General features: G+C 45.1%; 1 protein-coding gene across 3 annotated transcripts in view; it reads left to right on the top strand.

The window, feature by feature from the left end:
• Positions 1-12,469, top strand: part of SAR1A (secretion associated Ras related GTPase 1A) — an 83,681-nt gene that overhangs the window by 45,446 nt on the left and 25,766 nt on the right. The gene's annotated exons all lie outside the window — the stretch shown is intronic.

Raw genomic sequence — 12,469 nt, 5'->3', positions numbered from 1 at the left:
GTATATCAGTGTCTGATCAGTGAGCCTGTGTCTGTATATCAGTGTCTGATCACTGGGTCTGCATGTCAGTGTCTGATCAGTGAGCTTGTGTCTGTATATCAGTGTCTGATCACTGGGTCTGCATGTCAGTGTCTGATCAGTGAGCCTGTGTCTGTATATCAGTGTCTGATAACCGGGTCTACATGTCAGTGTCTGATCACCAGGTCTGTGCCCGTACCTGTGTCCTGATCACCGCCTCTGTGCCCGTACCTGTGTCCTGATCACCGCCTCTGTGCCCGTACCTCGGTGTCCTGATCACCGCCTCTGTGCCCGCACTGTTATAGTACCAGGGCGAATGTCTGTGCCTCAGTCTCAGATCAGCAGGTCTGTGGTCTCTTTCATAGTCCTCATCCTGACCAAGGCATCTTGCAACTAAAAGTGCCATGCTTCTGTTGATCCAGAAAGTCCCCGTCTTTCCCAGCTTCCCACATTGATCTTGTGCAGCGGAGCGTTTAGAGGGCTTCCTTGTATCTATGTGTTCTGTAGATGATCACATTTATAGATGGCTGTTCTTATGGCCTGTAGTAGCTGCTCATCCTCCTCCTCAGGGGTTAACGCTTCTTATACAACTTCACAGGCTGGATTGCCAGTCTCGTATGTTACCTAGTGTGTCTATTATCCAGGTGACTAAATGTCAGACTCTGCTGACAATGCGGTGGATAACATTGCTGCACTGCTGTCTACTGACATTGGGCAAGGACAGATGCACCATATGCTGGTTGGTACAGTTGCCTAGGCGACCATCAGATGCCCAAAAAGTATGGTGCATGGTCACTGTTGAGATTGATGAGACCCATGCACATAATCTCTGGGCATCAGGTAGTTGCGTAGGCAGCTGTCCATCTAGACCACCCTCTTTAATGTCTCCTGGAAGACATTTTTGTCATGGGTAGAACTTACAATACAAGAATGAGACAGCAATTGGGATAGTGGAATATGACAGCCGCTTTGGTATATTTACTAGGAGTTGTCTCTTGAAGCCAGAGCTTTGCCTGGTCCCAGTGACTGATACAGTTGCGTACCTCGCACTTATCACCATTGTACCTGCCAACTACAGCAAAGTCCACATCCTAGCCGCCCTCAGATTATATATGGACAATGGTTGGTGCATATAATCTGCCTGACTGTTCAGGAAGCCATACTTACCCTTATGATAGCCGTCAATATCAGCTCTTTGGGTGTCTGACTCCCAGTACCACCGCTGATCAGCTGATTGTAGGGGCTACAGCCATTTTACTGTATACCAGGCATAGTATTGTGCATTTCATATGAAAAGGATTGAGCCATGTGCTATACCAGGCATAGACATTGCAAACTATGGCGCTGTGTCTAGTATACAACTATGAGGTCAGAGTACTCCACTGTATCATGTAGTCTCATCATTTAACTCTGTGTTTCCCAACCAGGGTGCCTCCAGCTGTTGCAAAACTACAACTCCCAGCATGCCCGGACAGCCGAAGGCTGTCCGGGCATGCTGGTAGTTGTAGTTTTGCAACAGCTGCAGGCACCCTGGTTGGGAAACACTGACTTCAAGGGGTTATCCAGGAAAAAAAAACTATATATCTCTACTGGCTCCAGAAAGTTAAACAGATTTGTAAATGACTTCTATTAAAAAATCTTAATCCTTTCAGCACTTGCTTCTGAAGTTGAGTTGTTCTTTTCTGTCTAAGTGCTCTCTGAAGACCTCTGTCTCGGGAACTCTCCAGACTAGAAGCAAATCCCCATAGCAAACCTCTTCTACTCTGTGCAGTTCATGAGACAAGCAGAGATGTCAGCAGAGAGCACTGTTGCCAGACAGAAAAGAACAACTCAACTTCAGCAGCTGATAATTATTGGAAGGATTAAGATTTTTCTAATAGAAATAATTTACAAATCTGATTAACTTTCTGGAGCCAGTTGATGTATAAAAAAAAGTTTTTTTTCTTTGAATAACCCCTTTAACTGGTCAGTCGGGGAGCCAGGGGTTGTACTTTTAGCGATCAATATTAGGGCCCTGAAAAACCCCCCAGGCTCCTGTTCTGCGTTGTGTGAACTAGTTTCATAAGAGGCTCTCGGTGAAAGTACTTTACTGCATGACCTGTACCTTGAACGTTCCTGATGTTTTTTGTTCTTATCAGAGAACGGCTGTATATTTGGCCTACAAAGTGGTTGCTTACGCTGTGGTGCTTTTTACAAAACATGTTAAAAAATAAATAAATAAATAAGTTATTGCAAAATCAAATATAATTAAAAATATATATGTAAATTGGGCCCACAGTGGGAATATAGAAGCTGGGATGCTCTAAGATACGACAGCCACCCCTCGTCTTGAGCAAAGGGACTGTAAGGGTCTGTTTACTGGTAAAGGTGCAAAGGCAGGTAGGTATTGTGTCTGATAGAGATGTATTAAAGGAGTACTCCGATGCTAGTTTTTTTTTATGGTAAACTAACCCTAAAGCAAAGTTATATAACATTGTAAATTACTTACCTTATCCATATCGCTCTTTTCCTGGTCTTCTCCAGCATTTCTCCTTCTAACGGAAGCTGGCTCCTTTTTCTTCAATCTATGACGCTCGACCGCTGTTTCTTCTGCACCGCCGCCATCTTAGCCCGGTGACTCATCGCTCCCATGAGTCACTGCGGGCTGTGCCGGCCTCCCAGCCCGGAGCCGGCTACTCCCCCAAAGTTAATTTATTCTGCGCATGCGCAGTACTACGCAAATAGCGTAGGGCTAACGTTAGCCCTACGCTATTTGCGACCAGACAGACGGATCGTATCCTCTTCATCCAGCGCTGAAACGGTTAACCTGAGGGTTCTGACCTATCCACTGCCGGGCACAGGTGAGTTCGGCCGTACATTAACTCTTTCGGTGACTGGTCCATGCTTACAGGAGATTTTAGCAAGTTTAGAATGCCAGGTATTTGGGGGGGGGGGGGGAGAATGTAAATTTTTTTTCAAAATTCTGTTAATTTGATTTTTTTTCTAAAATAAAAATCTCTCTCTGCATATATTCACATCCATATGGTAATATTCCCAAAAATGTATCGGCTTTATTAGGGGAGTGGCACGAACGTCACCACCGTACATGATCTCAGGTATTTGGCGCAGATGGACACATTTTTGTAGTCGTGCACAAGGGTTATGTCAATGTTTCACAACCAGGGTGTCTCCAGCTGTTGCTAAACTACAATTCCCAGCATGCCCGGACAGCCTTCGGCTGTCCGGGCATGCAGGGAGTTGTAGTTTTGCAACAGCTGGAGGCACCCTAGTTGGGAAACACTGCGCTAGTGGGCACATGGAAGGAGGGAAGGAACTTTATTATAATTTATTATAATTTCCTGGGGGGGGGGGGGGAGAGGAGGGGGAGAGAGCAGCAGCTAACAGGAAGCTGGCGCAGGGAGTCATGGGAAATGTAGTCTTTATCACATGGGTGCTTACTGCTACAGGTGGCAATTACAAGAGAATGGCTGGGCCAAATTTGACAAATGAGGTATCGTTGGAAAGGTCTTTGGAAAGTTGAAAAACTTTTTTTTTTAAGTACCAGCGCTCCGGAGTACTCCTTTAAGGCCTGCGCAGCGTACACCTATCATGTCTGTGTTGTGTGGAATTTCTCTTGGAACATGTGGGTTGAGGAGATGGGCACGCTTTATGTACCCAGCTGTCCTCATAGTGGTAACAATCCAATATATCTGTTACCAGTGTCATGCACAATCATGCAGATAGCCCTTCTAAACCTCATCTGACCCCTTAGTGCAGGGGGTGTCCCCAAGTAGTTTTTCTGCAGTGGGCAACTTCATGAAAAATGTATGTGTGCGCCTCTCGTGTCGCGTCATCACTACTACGTAAGAAACCTGCGGTCACTCGGGACTTACGGCAAGTCCTGGCCAAGTAGCAAGTGACAAGTCCTGATCAGGCACCCAGGGGCCCCCTGTTTGACAGGGTGCACAGGGCCAGGAGCTCAAATGACGATCCAAGCCGGATGGCTGCCTGTTGGATTCTCTGGCCGTAAGAAGAAGGGGGGGGGGGGGAGAAAAAAAAAAAAGGAAATGGTTATTTTAGTTCCTGTGACAGTACAGAATGAGGATATCGCGGTGATGGCCTGTTCCGTCCACCAGCTTTGTATGATGGAGTGCACAGTGCCCTCATGGACAGAAAGTAAGTCAACAGGTCCCTGATGCACGGGTCGCACCATTAGCCTGGAATTTACCGTATGTGGCGTGGGGGATGAGTGATCAAGGTAGGCCGATTTCACACGGGCATAATGCAGCCTTATGTTTTTTTTTTTGTTTTTTTTTGGGGGGGGGTCCTTGCTAGGACCCTTTCAAATTACAGGTACCATCCTGCTTTTTTACTGCTGTTGTTTTACAATAACGAATGAAAAAAAAACACATGCATTAACTGATGACAATCATCCATTATTTTTAATGGATTTTTTCTTTAAAAAAAAAAAAAAAAAAAAAACCTGATGTTGTTCATCTGTTCTCATGCTCAGTAAATAAAAAAAAAATGGATATTAAAAAACCTGACAATAACTGATAACGGATGTTTTGTTTTTTTTAATTTATTTTAAATTTTTTTTGAACATCCGGTTCCCATAGACTTTTAACATCCGTTTTTTCACCATGTCCCTAACGGACATTAGTAAGAGACGGACATGCCTAATGCAAAAGGATGTTCAAAAAATCCCATTGACACGAATGGGATTTTTTGACGGCCGTGTTCGGGACTTTTTCCCGGAAGTAGTAATGGAGGTTTTTTTTTACAGGATAAGTGTAGTGTGAAAAGGCCTTACTGCCATATTCCTAGCCTGACCACAGATCCCATGACCCCGGCTGACCGCTGTCAGTAGTAGTCAGACTGAGACTTGTGTCCGTAATACTGATGAAAAAATGCCTCTGTAATAAACTCCTTAGTCAGCTGTTTTCTGATGTCGATGTGTTGGCAGGAAATCACCTGACTGGCTTACGCTGTGTTGTTACCTTATCTTTATGGATTCTGGACTATGGCTGCAACAGCAGAACTCTTATAGTTCTAAGTCTGGTCTGGTCGAAGAGGTTCCAGGCATTGGCTGTATTGTAGAATCCTGACGCTGACATATTCCTTTACTTATGTGTATGTTTTTGCCAAGAATAGATACAGATCCCTGTGAGAGAGAGAACCTATGCACATGGTTATTGAGACCCTGTTTGATTTTAGATCCATATTGTACATCTCTGCCGCTCTGGTTTTACACTCACTTTTTCTTCTCTCAGACTGAATGCAAACTCTGACTTTCTGTATTCCATAGGTGTTCTTCCCAAGAAGTAGGGCTGGGCGGTATTCCGGTTCATACCGAATACTGAAATTTTTGGGCTGCACGATATGAATTTTTCCCATACCGCAATACCGGTTGGGCCCCTCCCCCTCGGGAATGAATGAATCGGCCCAGCGCTGCGCTGTCCCCACATCGGGGAACTAATCCTATGAGACCCGCCAGCGCTGTTCTGCTCCCCACCAATTAATGATCAGCCCAGCTGGGTACTACACACATATGTCAAGCACTGCCCTCCTCCTCTTTGTTGGGGGCCGCTGGCGCTGGAACTCGCTGTACACCAGTGGTCTCCAACCTGCGGACCTTCTTACATGACAGTGGGCTCAGCCTATCACTGGTCGGGGCGGGGCATCGCTCCGGCCGGTGATAGGCTGACGGCTGTCTGACATTCCAGTCCCCAGTGTAAGGCCGATGTAGGGAAGTTAAAGTTTATTTTCTTTATATTTTGCAGCCCGGGCATAAGGATACAGCGTACAGCAGTGGTCTCAAACCTACGGACCTCCAGCTGTTTCAAAACTACAACTCCCAGCATGCCCGGACAGCCAACGGCTGTCCGGGCATACTGGGAGTTGTAGTTTTGCAACGTCTGGAGGCTCGCAGGTTAGAGACCACTGGCGTACAGCGAGTTCCAGCGTCAGCGGCCCCCAACAAAGAGGAGGAGGGCAGTGCTTGACATATGTGAGTAGTACCCCGCTGGGCTGATAATTGGGGGGAGCAGAACAGCGCTAACGGGTCACATGATTTGGGGGGGGGGTGTGAAAGAAATACCGTGTTATACCGTGGAACCGTCATAAGTTACAAAAATACCGTGATACACATATTTGGTCATACCGCCCAGCCCTACCAAGAAGCATTGTGCATAAGAAAGAATACAGTGGCCCATGAAGCCATGCAGCATATACATGGATCTGTACTAATGATTAGAGATGAGCGAACTTACAGTAAATTCGAATCGTCACGAACTTCTCGGCTCGGCAGTTGATGACTTTTCCTGCATAAATTAGTTCAGCTTTCCGGTGCTCCCGTGGGCTGGAAAAGGTGGATACAGTCCTAGGAGACTCTTTCCTAGGAATGTATCCACCTTTTCCAGCCCACCGGAGCACCGGAAAGCTGAACTAATTTACGCAGGAAAAGTCATCAACTGCCGAGCGGAGAAGTTTGTGACAAATCGAATTTACTGTAAGTTCGCTCATCTCTACTAGTGATATTCAGGGGCTCAGTGTATGCTTGTATGGGATCTGTACATATGTCGTATATTGCATTCATGGCTTTCTCCATTGTCCGTATTCTGATGGATCTGTGCAGGTGGCAGTAGGAGTGGAGGCATTGCACATTACAAGCATTCCAGGTTACCGAGCCACATGGCTAATAGAAGGGCAACTTCTTTATAATTTCATTATGTCTTAGATCTCTTTCCATTCTTATATCAGAGCAGTCTTCATTGCATACATGAATGTGTCTGCAACATTTCGTGGAAACCATACGAGCTTTGTGAAAAGGAGTGATTTTGTGGCGTAGATTGCTGTTCATAGTCTGTGTGATGCTTCTATACGGTCCCATATAAGCAGTATTTCTGTATGAAGGTACATTGTGACCTCATAGACGTCTACAGGTGCTATATAATGCCTTCTTACTACTTGAAGGTAATACAGAGCTGTAATACCGGTAGTATGTATAAGCAGTAAGATGAATATTTATATAGCAATCTAATATTTCCGGTTCTGATCACCGTGCTGTATAATTGTGTTTAGATAATTCTAGACTAGTATCTTAAAGAGAACCTGTCATCAGTTTCATGCTTCTTCAGCATCAGGCAGCATGAAATAGGGTCAGGCATTCTTCGTGCACCAGTGTGTGATTCGTGTTTTATTTTGTTTTGTAGTTTATAATATATATAGAACACTTTTCTAATAGGGTTCTATTTAAAAACAAAAAAACAAAAAAATGTTTCTTCTATGTGTGTTTGGTGTTTAAACTTTTGGCCACTAGGGGTTTCCCTAGAAGTCCCTTTTTTGGTGATTTCGGACTCACGCCGGCCTGGCGGCTGAGTCCGAAATCTGATACTCAGCGCAGCTCCCGTCTGTCAATCAGACAGGCGGGAGTGAACGCTGTGCGCGCATCCCTGCCAGGTGCGCTCCGGACTCTGCCGGCCAGCGGCGTCTCAGGCTCCTCCCGCTGACAAGGAGAGGCGGCGTGTGCTGGCCCAGAGTCGGTTGAGCGCAGCTCTTCAAGAGAGAAGATATTTTCATTTTATTTGACTCTGGGTCTGGCATACAGGAAGAAAGGCGGAAGCGGCCTGGCTAGGCTTCAGATGACGTCGCACCTGTCGGGCCCCGCCCACTTCCTCCCTTCTCAGACGCTGCTATCTGAGCTACCAAAGATGAACATAAAAAGATATTTTTATGTGGTTTATAATTTAAAATAAATGCTAGGATAGATAGTTAGAGACAGGGACAGATGAGGGAAACTTTAGTTGATAATAGGTACTCTAAGTCTTAAAGGAGAGCTGCGGCACAACACTTCTTAACTTCCCCTGTGCCTGGGCTGCATAAACTAAAAAAACTATTTGAAACTCACCTTCCTAGGTTCCCCCGTTGCCCCGATATCGGTGTCCCGTTCCTCCAGTGATGCTCTGCTTCCTCTACATAGGCTCGGAACGTCACACTGCAGTTGGCGTATTTCCGGCCACATGCACTGTCATGTAAGGAGCCCGAGCTCCATTTTCTCCCTGCTGCCCAGACTCCTTACATGACAGTGCGCTCAGCCTATCACCGGCAGAGGCGGGACATTGCTGCGGACGGTCATACGCTGACTGCAGTGTGACGTTCTAAGCTTGAGAAGCAGGAGCCGAGCATCACCGGAGGAATGGGACGCTGATATCGGCACAATGGGGGAATGTAGGAAGGTGAGTTAAAGTTTGTTTTTTAGTTTTTGCAGCCCGGACACAGGGGAAGTTAAGTGTTGTGCAGTTGTTGTATGAGTTCTTGGTAACATGTTATAACCATTCCTCCATAAGCTCAAGCACATAAATGAATTGTGAAACAAGCTTCAGGATCCAGGTAGCCTATTGCGACAGTTGTTGTGCACCGCCACTCTATTCAGTCTCTAACTTGTTTTGTTTGATCCTTTTTGAGTGGCTATGCTGTTAAGTCTGTTTTCTTCTGTCCTATTGCGCGCGCACACACACAGAGATATATATATATATATATATATATATATATATATATATCTCTATGTGTGTGTGTATATATGTGTATATATATATATATATATATATATATATATATATATATATATATATATACGACTAAGCACCTGAGTGTGCGAAACGCATGCAAAACGCGTCAGATTGTGTCCTGCCTTAAGCGTATGAATAAAGCCATTGACAAGTTTTACCTGCATCTTCCCGAGTGCCGGACGTTTTTCTTGAGTGACTTCTACTTAGCCGGGAGCGGTACCGGTGTCCGTAGCACGAGACAGTGGTGAGCAGCCTTACCCTATCTGCAAAATATATATATATATATATATATATATATATATATATATATATATATATATATATATATATATTACACACACACACACACACAGTGGTCCCTCAACATACAATGGTAATCTGTTCCAAATGGACCATCGTTTGTTGAAACTAGAGATGAGCGAACTTACAGTAAATTCGATTTGGCACGAACTTCTCGGCTCGGCAGTTGATGACTTTTCCTGCATAAATTAGTTCAGCTTTCATGTGCTCCGGTGGGCTGGAAAAGGTGGATACAGTCTTAAGAGACTCTTTCCTAGGAATGTATCCACCTTTTCCAGCCCACCGGAGCACCTGAAGGCTGAACTAATTTACGCAGGATAAGTCATCAACTGCCGAGCCGAGAAGTTCGTGCCAAATCAAATTTACTGTAAGTTCGCTCATCTCTAGTTGAAACAATCGTATGTTGAGGGATCCGTGCACTGTAAAGTATAGGACAGTGGTCTACAACCTGCGTACCTCCAGATGTTGCAAAACTACAACACCCAGCATGCCCGGACAGCCAACGGCTGTCCGGGCATGCTGGGAGTTGTAGTGTTGCAACATCTGGAGGTCCGCAGGTTGAAGACCACTGGTATTGGAGGTTATACTCACGTGTCACCGCCGCTCCGGACCGTCACCGATCGTCACCGCTGCGCTGGATGTCGCCTTCCATCGCTGTCGCCCCGTCCCCGAGGTGTCCCCGACGCGCCGGCAAGGCCTCTGCTTCCCCGGCATCCTCACTCTCCGTTGCCGTCATCACGTCTCTACGCACGCCGCTCCTATTGGATGACGGGACAGCGTGCGCAGCGACGTGATGACGACAATGCAGGGGATCCCGAAGAGGACGCGCCGGAGCCCTGGGGACAGGTAAGTGATCATCAGCGGACCACACGGGGCACCGTAAACGGCTATCCAGTGGCAGCTGAAGCAGTCTGCGCTGCCGGATAGCCGTTTATGCGATGGCCCCGACATACAAAAGCATCGTATGTTGATGCTGCCTTCACCATGCGATGGCCTCTGAGAGGCCATCGTATATTGAAATGATCGTATGTCGGGGCCATCGTATGTCGGGGGGGGGGGTCACTGTATATACTTTTGAGTAGACAACCTTATACACTTGACCACAGGGAGTTTGCTAGAGCTATAGTGACTTCTATGAAACAATACTCCCAACCCTACAGCTGATGCTACCTAAGATCAGATCTCATGGAATGGATTCTAGTTCTAAATGGAGGCCATTGTGGCTGGGCTTGGAATGCCTCCCAAAGGTGGAAGAAATGTAACAGGATACTAAATCCTGTTGCTTGTGCCACATGGCATTATCAGTTATACACTTTTTCAGTGTTTCTCTTTAAATAACTACTATGTACACAAGATGCATAAATGAGTTTTATCTAAATATCCATGTGTGAGTCTTGCTAAAAGAGCTGTTTTTGTGATGGTAAGAATAGTGCAGCATTCTGTCATAGACACCCGTGTACATGAAGCCTAAATTTATAATATTTCAATGTTGCTTGTTGTGTAATTGTATGATGGTAGGAATGAAAATCAATCTGCCAGCGATGACTGTGTTCATGATATCTAATACTGCGTGAGGAGCAGTCACAAGTCACGGATTTGCTTATTACTCTGCTGCTATTACTGATACCAACATAGGACCTTTACCCTCAGCGCAAGTTGCCAATGTATCATCATCTTGTTCTTTGCTCTGGTGCCCTATTTCTTAAAGGGATATTCAAGCATAAGAAAGTATTTTATATATTGCTGGGCATAGTGTGGGGGAAGAAAAGTTATAATTTAGCGCACAGTCCTTGCAACGTCTGGAGACAAAGCTTTAAATGGTAAGAGAACACCAGTGCATTTTACTGAACAGCTCCATTCTTACCCTATAGAAATATAGGACATTATTAATCCTCTGGTTTACTTATATGGTCTTGAGGTGCTTAAAATTGTCATTTCAGGTAACTTTACAGGAAACGTTGTGTGTGTACATAAGGAGCAGCACTATTTCTGGCCATTACATAACTTGTAGTTTGCATTTTCCATCAGTTTTCCTATCTGCAGGCTTTATCTCTAATTTTCAGTTATCCCTGAACTAGTGGAGAAGCCTAATAATGTCTCTAATGTCTCCCATACACTGAACACAGAAGAGGAGATCCTGCTCCTGTTGTATCTTCATAGTAGTCATAAAGGGGTATTCCAGGGATGTTTTTATTTATTTTTATTTTTTATTATGCTACAGGGGCTGTAAAGTTAGTGTAGTTCATAATATAGTGTCTCTACCTGTGTGTGACTGTTTTCTCACAATTCTTATGTGATTATCGCCCCAATATTTATTTTTAACAGCATACAAAATTACTCAGGTCTCTAGATTTCCCAGGTTGCAGTGCGTCGAGACCTGACATTACTAGTCAGGTGATCAGATGGAGTCTGTCCTGCTTCAATATGTGGAGCGACCGCTGGGTGGGAGACAGATCATTTTGTAACAGCTGTTGGCACACTTGTTAGAAAACACTGGTCTATTTCACTGAAGGGATCACAGGTGTGTTTTTAATGGGTGGGGTGACTAGTGTGGGAGGGAGGAAAGTGGCCTCATACTTACAAACTCTGGAACTGTGTAGTTTAGATAAAGAAATTCAACAGGAAATGCCCAGTTCTGGAAGGTACGTACTACTTAAATTAACTTCTAGTGGATAACCCCTTTGAGGACATTGTATAGCAGTACTGAGTAGTGTTAGCTTTTAATCCAACCCTCAGGTGAGATCCTCATTGTGAGCTCCTGTAGTCTCTTTTCCTGCTACTCCTCAGCCACCCCCTCCCTTCTCCTCTCCATAGACTCCAGTGGGCAGCTGTAGCTCAATACTTCAGTGAGCTGCTCTACCTCAAGATGGGGTTTAAAGGGCTACTCCGGCCCTAATACATCTTATCCCCTATCAAGGGGCTGGACTATCGGGATGTCTCGTCCCCGCCCCCTTGTGACGTCACCCCCACCCCCCTCAATGCAAGTATAATGATACTCCGGCCTTGTGGTCGTCATGCTGCACACTCGGAGCCTCCACCCCTTTATTTGCTACTGTCATTTAAAAAAAAATTTTGACCTGTCACGATTCTGAGTTACAAGCTGATAGTGTGTGGCAATGCAGTGAAACTGTTGGATTTAATTGACAGCTGGGGAGTGAAGCGCACCCTGCCACACACTTCACCACCTTATAACTTGCAATCACGGCAGATCTCAGGACTTAATACCAGGTGCAATCTAAACTTTTGACATGTCTGAACGCTATGTCAAGTGTTTTTAATTTTTTATTTTAAATAAATGACAGTAGAATTTATAATGTAGTATTTTAGCGTAAATGATGAGTTCAGAATTGGGCTGTTCTCTTCACATTACCTGTCATTTTGGTTCAGTCTAGGTGGTATATGTCAGAGTTTACAGGATGGAATAGTGAAGACATACAGAAAGCGTAGTACACCACGTGACGCAATGACATTTGTCATAAATATCTGGACAGACAGTGCAATGTGTAAAGAGTCTTACCAAAAAGAAGTGCATTTCAAGAATTCGGAACACACTTACAGATTGAAAGTGACGATACCAGACAATGGGTAAACTGCTGTTCCCA

The sequence above is a fragment of the Hyla sarda genome, chromosome 7 (assembly GCF_029499605.1).
Source record: "Hyla sarda isolate aHylSar1 chromosome 7, aHylSar1.hap1, whole genome shotgun sequence".
NCBI lineage: Eukaryota > Metazoa > Chordata > Amphibia > Anura > Hylidae > Hyla > Hyla sarda.
The sequence above is the reverse complement of the archived record's forward strand: the minus strand, read 5'-3'. Positions and strand labels throughout refer to the sequence as shown.